The sequence below is a fragment of the Oxyura jamaicensis genome, chromosome 11 (genome assembly GCF_011077185.1).
Source record: "Oxyura jamaicensis isolate SHBP4307 breed ruddy duck chromosome 11, BPBGC_Ojam_1.0, whole genome shotgun sequence".
In the NCBI taxonomy this organism is placed as follows: domain Eukaryota; kingdom Metazoa; phylum Chordata; class Aves; order Anseriformes; family Anatidae; genus Oxyura; species Oxyura jamaicensis.
Window position 1 is genome coordinate 18,757,570 of NC_048903.1, and position 8,378 is coordinate 18,765,947.

At 61.1% G+C, this 8,378-nt stretch overlaps 1 long non-coding RNA gene across 1 annotated transcript; it reads left to right on the forward strand.

The window, feature by feature from the left end:
• Positions 1–1,186: 1,186 nt before the first annotated feature.
• On the forward strand, positions 1,187–1,878 carry LOC118172639. The gene is made up of 2 exons (XR_004753793.1): positions 1,187–1,327; positions 1,754–1,878. It is a non-coding gene; the product is annotated as an uncharacterized LOC118172639 (long non-coding RNA).
• Positions 1,879–8,378: the final 6,500 nt, after the last annotated feature.

Below are 8,378 nucleotides of genomic sequence, written 5' to 3' on the forward strand. Positions count from 1 at the left end.
GGGCTGGGGAGCGGGCGCTGGTTGTGCAAGGTGCTGAGCAAACAGCCCCCGGGGGCCGGGCAGCCCTGCCAGCCCCCTCCTGGCTCGCATCAGGAGAGTTTGGGCTGTGCCAGCAGCCTGCAGGCTGCCGGGGCCACCCGTGTCCCCGTCCCCATACGTGCCCGGCGGTGCCCGCTCGGTGGCCCGGTGGCCGGCTGCCGCGGTGCCCTCGCGGGGAGGCACGTGCTGCAGATCCCCCGTCCCCAGGACCCGGAGGTTAATATGGAAATTACCAACTGCTTATTCCTTCCAGCTGTTGCTGTGAGTCATCGAGTGCCTTAAAGAGCATTTCAAACAACACGGTGCCTTCGAGACAGCGTGACTGCTCCCCCCCCCCCCTCGCCCCGCCACCCCCTCCGGATAATCCTCCGCGGGGTCTGCGGGTTGTAGAGGGAGGGTTTCTCCCAGGAGGCGATCCCCAGCCTCGCATGGCTCGGGGAGGCAGAAGGGCAGCCCCTGGGCTCCCACCTCTGCTGCGGGTTCCCACCGTGGAGCCAACACAGGGGAAGGGGTCGGGGGAAATCGCCCCGTCCCGTGGCACGGCACCAGCATGGGAAGAGCCGCGGGGGGCAGCGCGCGCCGGGCACTACAATCACCCCGGGAACTGCTGCGGTCCCAAACTCCTGGGGTCAGCCCTCGGAGGAGTTCCCTGGTGCAGCTGCTTTCGCTTGGAAAAAAAAAACATCATCCCCGTTCAAAATCCAGTGGGGACACACAAATGCAAGCAGATGCCTGAGGGGATGCTGATCCCCTCTCTGCCACCCGGGGAAACTGAGGCACGCGGCTCTCCCAGGTGGCCGGCCCGAGTGTCACTGTGTCACCTGCCCGGGGTGAAGCCAGCAGCGTGGCCACCGCGGGACACGGGGCCGCTGGCCTGAGGTCCAGCGACCTTGAACTCTGCGCTCAACAGCTGTGTTTTCCTCTGCAAACTTTATTTATTTTTTATTTTTTTTAAGGCCGGCCGATGCGCTCGGCTGGTGCTTATTTTCAGGTGGATAGAGCTGCTTTGCGGAAATATTTAGGATGTGTCCTTCATCTGCTGCTTTAAATGCTCTGTGTTTTGTGTTGTTTTGTTGGTTTTTTTTTTTTTTTTTTGACTTTCCTAAATGATTATTTTAATTAATCCTTTTGCTGCAGAAGCCCCGCCAGGTTCTCCCCTGCTTGCAAACTACTCCGCGGTCCCTCACCAGCCACGCAGGTGAGTCAAGGATGCTCTCAGCCAAGATCACGGCTGGCACGAGCAGGAACATCTGCTGCCTCTGCGCTTCTCGGAGCCAGAAATAGAAAGGTGGGGGGGGAAAAAAAAAGGCCCCTGGGTCCCTCCTGAGCCCCGGTGCAGCACAGACACTGCAGCCCCGTGGGTGCTGCTGCTGAGCTGGAGACGCTGCAGCAAGGAAATCGCTGCTCCATGGAGGGGACACCGGGGACTTGTCACCATCCGAGCAGGAGTCTGGGGGCCAGGCGAGGAGGGAGCGTGTGTGTGCATGTGCCTGGGCGTGCGTGGAAGGAGAGCTGAGCTTCTGAGCCCCCGCGTGGGCACCCACCACCTCTTAGCCCCGTGGGATGCTTCTCCCCGCGGCACCGCTCCCCGCGAGGCACCGGAGAGCCCCACTTCCCCCAGCAGGGTACAAGGGCTGGGCTGCCTTTTTTTATTTAAATAAGAATTAAAAAAAAGCTTTTTTTTTTTTTTTTTTTTTTTTTTTTAACTTTCCAGAACGAGCTGCTCTGCAAATGCCAAGCGCCGATGCCAAAGGGCCGTGTCAACAAAGAAGAATGAGTGTGGCTGTTAGAGGCTGCTATTAAAAAAGGGTGGAGAGGAGAGAGGAGGGAGGGGGAAAGAGGGAAAAAAAAAAAAAGGAAGAAGCAGTTTGTCAGTGCGAATAGTAACATGAAAATTTGGGAGCACCATCCGGGGTCCCCCGTAGCATCCTCGGGGGTTTGTGCCTCCGGGGGTCCAGCTGTGGGCACCCACCCGGAGCCCTGGCACCGTCCCCATGGGGCCACCAGCTGCGAGGCCGGGGCCGTGCGGGGCTGGCAGCGTGGCCCCGAGAGCTCCGGGGCTATTTCTAGGCAAAGCCTGGATGGCACGGGGGGGCAGGCGACCTCTCACATGATGCTGAAGATGCAACGGGAAGACGCGGGCTCCGGTTTCAGCTTTCTATTCCCGGCCCGTTGCTCACCGGCGGGAGATGCCATCTGCCCGCGCCTCCCCAGCGCCCACGGGGACGGATCGGCCGCCACTTCTCACCAGGACAGGGCTTGTCCCCTGTGCCGTGTCCTCGCCGTTCGGCCCCGCTGACTCCAAGCCCAGGAGGGGCCGAGCTTTTTGGGCAGCCCTTTCTTTGCAGCAGAGCAGCCTCAGCAGCCCCTATTGTCTGCTGCCCGCGCCCCAGCTGGTTTCCATCCTCGTCGGCCGGGGGGGGCCAGCACAGCCCCAGGGCCTTGGGTGCCCCTGAAAGCCGGTGGAGGTCACGGCTGCTGCCCAGCTGAAAATCCCTCTGGAAAGCTGCAGGGATCTGGTGCTCATGCCCAGCTGGGCAAAGCAATGCCCAGGAAGCCCGAGCAACATGGGAAGAGGCAGCACGAGGGATAAAGAAAGGCTCTGGAAGTCATATCGAAAGAATATTTGGGGTTAATAGGGCAGTTTATTCGTTTTTGACTTCAATTTTCCTAGCTTGCCATTTCCAAAGTGCGCCTCAGCTTTCCTTAGTGCTCCTTTTCCTCTATCAGCACGCACCCCCTGCCTCTCACTGCTGACCCTTTTGTGTCCACCTCAAAAGAAATGCGAGGAGGAGTTCAAACCTCCCTGAAAAGCCCGGGTCAGACATATTCACACACACACACCCAAGAAAAGAGAAAGTTTTGGTTCAAATATTGAGATGTTCCCACAGAAATCGGCATTTCCCGGTGGAAAAACATTCCATCAGCAAAACGCCTCTCCGGTTACAGCCTGGTCATGGCGCTGAGGCAACGCAGCTGGGAAAGGAATTAAAAGGGAGCTGAGAGCTGCGCCACGGGCCCCTGGCAAAACGGGGTCCGGTGCTCGGGGACCCCAAAAGCCCCCCCGAGCCCGCCGCAGCCGCCCGCGCTGATCCGGAGCTCGGGAGGGCACCAGATGTCCCCGAGGATGAAGCGCTGCGCACAACGCAGGGAACATCTTGCGGGACTTAGCGAGCTGCGGGAGGAGATGAGCGGGCCAGGGGCTGGGAGCTCAGCAGGTTCCCTGCCGGGGGCCGGAGCTCGAGGTCTGCAGCCGGTGTCTGAGCGGTAAGAATTGGTGGAAGTGCTCGTTTCGGAGGCTCTCCTTTGCCTGCGGTTGGCCGAGCGGCGGAGGGTGTTTGTTTCGTTTCTTTTGTTGTGGGGGTTTTTTGGCTTTTTAAGGCAGGCCGGTAAGCGCCGGCTGGCGTGAAGCAGGTGAGAAAGGGAACTCGGGAACTGGAGAGGTTTTTTAGGGGGAATAACGGGGCAGAAGCCCGTGGCCCTAATTCCCAGGGCTGGCTCCCACCAGCTGCATCCCATCCCCGGGGAAACTGAGGCACGGGGAGGTGACCCCAAGCCACCCAAAATCCCACAACCAGCTCATCCCTGCCCTTTCCTGAGCCCTTCTCCCACCTGCCAAGGGCATCGCCAGCACGCCGTGCGCCCTCCCCAGCGCTGCGGGTACCGCTGCTGCAGCAGAGCCCTCCTGCAGCACCCACGTGGGCCGGGTGCCTTCCCCTTTGCTGCTCCATCTGCCTGCTTAAAGGGCATCCCTGCAGGCTGCCTGGGCCCTGCGGGTTGTTTCCCAGCCCTTTCCAGCAGGGATTTGCCTCCTCCAGCCCCGCGGATGCTGTCAGCACCCAGCAATCCATGCCCTGGGGAGCTGCCCACACTGCGCCTCAGGGGCACCACAGGGACACCCTGAACCCACGCAGTGACCAAAGTGTCACCCTCCCGGGGATGAGGCTCGCCTGCTGTCCCCCTTTGCTGCTAAATGCGGCTGTCCCAAGGGATGTGCTCGCCCTGCTGGAGTCCACAGGGCTGGATCCTGACCCCATCAGGCCAACGCTCCTCCATCCGAGCAGGATCCGTGCGCTCCTGTCCCCAAATCAGGGCTGGGGTCCCGCAGGGGCCCCGTCCCCAAGCTCTGCATTCCTCCCCACTCCCACCCCCCAGTAAATCACCACCAGCAGCGTGAACTAAAGGCAAGTTTATCTTAAAGCCTTTTTAAAAAATATATATAAAAAAAATACAGCTTTGGAAAGGTTTTTTTTTTTTTTCCTTTTTTTTTTTGGAAAGGTTTATGCCTCCCCAGAGACCTCTTCAATAAAACGCGTTCTGGCTCTCCGAGCGTCTGACTGCAAATCAGGTTCCAGCCGTTCCCTTCCTGTGCCGACCTGCTGGAGTCTGCTGTTATTCTTGGCAGGGTGCCCCGAAGGAAGAAAAATCCCCCCCCCCCCAGCTCCGAGCGGCTGGGAAATGCTGATGACATGACACCTTCCAGCATTCTTCAAGGTCAAGAGGGGAGGGAGGGAAATGAAAGGGGAGAGGAGGGTTTTTTTCTTTTTCTTTTTTTTTTTCTTTTTTTTTTTTTTTCTGTTGTTAGCCTTGGTTATTGCTGCGCTCAGGCATTTCCCTTTGATGCTCCCTCCTTGTTACACAAGATGTTGCAGGCTCTCCCTGCCGAGGGGCAGGGGGATGCTGGCGGCAACCCCGGCACGGCGAGGGTATTTGGGGCATCACGGCCCTGCAGGGCTCTGCCTGGCCCCATGCCCCGTGCTGGAGCACCCCTAGGGCCGGCTCCTCTTGCTTTGCTCTGCGTTTGGTGCCGTGCGGGCTCAGCTCGTACCCAGGGGGTTTATTTAGCCCCTGCACGGTCCCGCTGCGTTTGCTCCACGGCACGCATCCCCACGCAGCTCCCTCCTCCGCTGCAGGCACGCGGACACCCGATGTGCTCCTGCAGCAGCACAGGGCCATTTCTTCTGTAAAACCAACTCAAAACATCGCACTTTGTGCTGTGCGCATCCTCTGGGTGCGATGGGGACCGTCCCCAGAGCTGCTGGATGGCGAGGAGGTCGCTTGCGCCCGCGGCTCCTCCGCGAGCATCCCCGCAGGCTGCGGTGGGACAACGAAGCGGGGCGAAACCCAAGACAATTGCAGCTGCTTCTCCGGAGCCAGGGCCCCAGCCCCGCTGCAGCGCCGTGTTTATAAATAGCAGAAGCGCGGTGTTTGCTGGCGGAGAGCAGCAGTCTCTCCCAGCACGGCTGTGCCGAGCGCTGAGCGCTGTTTATTGTTTGCTGCACCAGGGAGCCGCGCTCCTGCTGCGGGCGTCGTGCGCGCTGCCACGGCCCTGCACCACTGATGCTTGCTGGAAGCACGGGCTCCTCCACGCAGAGCAGTGCAGATACCTGAATTTGGGTACCCGGGCGCTGCAGCGAGCTGACAGGGACACGCGGCATCCTCTGGGGGTCCCCTGCCGCAGGACCGCAACCCCAGCAAAGAGAACTTGGCACCTCTCTCCTTGAGATCCAACAAATCGCTGCTAATCCCCCTGCTCCCAGCTGCCAAATCCTCCTCCTCCCCCCAGCCGGGGTGCTGAGCTCTTCAAGGAGACTTGCATGAGGCCATTAATCCTCGCCACGGGCGATCGCCGCCTTGTTGCAGCCCCTGCGGAGGGAGAGGGCGCAGGGGATGAGCAGCCAAAATCATGGGGAGCCGGGGGTGGACGCTGCAACCCCGCAGGTTTCGGGCGATGCCCCGGCTCTGGGCTGGTGCCGTGCTGCTGGAGCACATGGCCCTGGTGGCTCCGTCCCTCTGAAGGGCTGGTTTTGCTCTCTCCCTTTCCCAAGCCACGTTGGAAGGAAGATCAGAAGCGACCCAAGCACAGCAGCCAGGGGAAGCAAAGCAGCTGCTGGTGGCGGTGGCTGGGCAGGGGGAGGCAAAGTGGGGACAGCAGCAGGAGCCGGGGGGTCACAGGGTGCCACCAGGGCTTGCACACACGTTGGGGACAGGGGGACGGCCCCGCTCCCCTGGGAGTCCCTGCAAAGGATGCTCGAGGAGCTCTTTTAGGCGCACATGAGTCAAACCACCCACAGTGGGGATGCCACTGCCTCCTTTGCACAACACTTCTGGGCCCGGGGGGTGCGTGAGCCTGCTGGGGGGGGGGATCAGGCCGGGGAGCAGGGGCTGAGGGCATCCCACCTCTATGCCAGCTCTCAGCCCTCTCTAGTGCCATGGGAACTGTCCCATCCCCTGCAGAGCCCCCCAGGGAGCACCAGTGCTCACCCTGGGGCTGGCTTGGAAAGGAGCAGTGGGGGGGGTCCCCAGGCCACCCCAGCACCCCTGAGGGCCTCAGGTTCCCCTGGAAGCCCGGTGCGCGGCCGCATCCTGCTCCGAGGGCCGCTGCAGGAAATCCTGGAAGGCCGCCTTACAATGCAGAGCTTCCTGTCCCCAAAGGACCACGGAGCACGGGAAAGGCAGCGCGGGGCTGACGGCACCGGGCAGCCCCAGGGGGGACACGCTCCTAAACCCCGCAGCACCTCCGCCGGCCAGCCCACCTGGGGCCCGCTTCCCTCCGGGCCAAAAGCCATGTTTTGTAGGAAAAAAAAGGCAGAAATACCATGGGAGCATGGGCTGGGTGTCCCTTGTCCTCCCTGGGGGCAGAGAGATGGGCGCAGAGGAGGGGAAAAGCCACGGAGATGTTATCTCAGGGGATGCTCCTCTGCGTGCGCCCACCCCGTGATGCCAGCACCTTTCCCCCACGAATGTCACCAAGCGTCCCCAACTGACAAGCAGCCCCCTGTGCTTCTGCTGACCCCACAGCCCCCCGTTTTTGGCAGGGGGGTGGCAGGGCGCATCCCGGGGTGCCAGGCAGGGCGCGGGGGCTCCCGTGTCCTCGGTGCCGGTTGTTTTCCAGCGGGGAGGCGTCGGGGCCAGCTGGCTGCCGCCGGGCTGGAACAGCGTGGCCTATTTTAAACCGCTTGCACAAGGAGTCAGCAGCTCCAGCGTGGATTTTTTCCGAACTTTATTTGTCCAAGCACTCCGCGGGGGAAGGAAAAAGGGGGGGGGAGCAGCAGCTCCTGCTTGCTCCGCAGCCAGCGGCTCACCTGCGCCAGCGGTGGTCTGCGCTGCCGGTGGCGACGCTAACGATGCTCAGGGTAACGAGCCAGCTGCTCGCTGTGTGTCCCCCTGGATGGGGAGGGGGGGGCCCAAATCTGGCTCTGGGTGAGCATCCGAGCGAGTGTCCCGCCTCTGAAAGGCGGCAAGGACCTGTCTGGGTGCCAAGCATCCCGAGGGCGGGCGGCTCAGCCGCGCAGCGGGGCCTCGTGCCAGGCGGCCGCATGGATGGAAAGAGCCGCCGGGGAGCCAGGAGCTCTGCGAGGATGAAACCCCAGCTGGATGCTGCTGAGGACACCAGGAAGGCTCAGAAACACCCAAAAAGGGTGCTGGAGAGACCTCCTGCTACGAGAGCTTTGCTCACCAGGCACGGCTGCAATGCCCCCAGCCATCCTGCTGACCTGGAGATGCCAAAACGAGCTTTTTAGTAATCAGGCACTGCCAACTCCCAATTAACACCCCCCAGTCTGCTTTTTCCCCATCCGACCGCGTCCTCTGCAGGCTTTTCGGAAGGGCCCCAAAGCACCCAGCAGCCCTAAAGCAGAGCCCAGCAGGACAGCGGTTCCTCCCTGCCAGGAGGACTCATGTTCCACATCGTGGCCAGGGCACCCGTCAATTTTTTCCATGCCATTTTCTTCCGACCAAGCCGCACATTAAAACCTCTTATGAAACGACGCCTCCAGCCCCGGGGCCGAGGTGAGCTCAGAAGCCCCTTTCCAGCTCTTTTGTCTAAAACCCAGCATCTCTCACGAGGGGCGGCAGCCAAAATGATGCAAAACGCGATTTCCTCACCCTGCTGGTGGGAAAACGCCACGAAGGACGGAGGGGGATGACTGCGCTTTAAAAAAATCCAATTGTGCTCAAAGTTTTTTGTTTTACCTTTTTCCCCAAGAAGCGGGAGCCATCCTGGCAAGTAGAAAGAAATCATTTTATTTCCAGAGGCCCCGGGCCCTCCGTTTGCTGGGACGGGGGCCGTGTCCCTGCGGCAGCGCCGGGGGCACCGGAGCGATGCAAGCACCCCCCTTGTTCCTTTTGTAACCACCCTGCGAGCAAAACCCACGTCTCGGGTTGTCGGCCGTTGGCCGAGGGCCCTTTCAGGCTTTTTAAGATCGAAGCACAGCTCCGCTCTTGGAAGAAAAGGGGGAAACAAACCAAAAAGTTATCAGCTGCTGAGTGCTAGCTGGATGCGAGCGAGCCGCTGAGCTCACGCCGGCCGGCCGGGGAGCCGCGCGGATGTCGTGTTG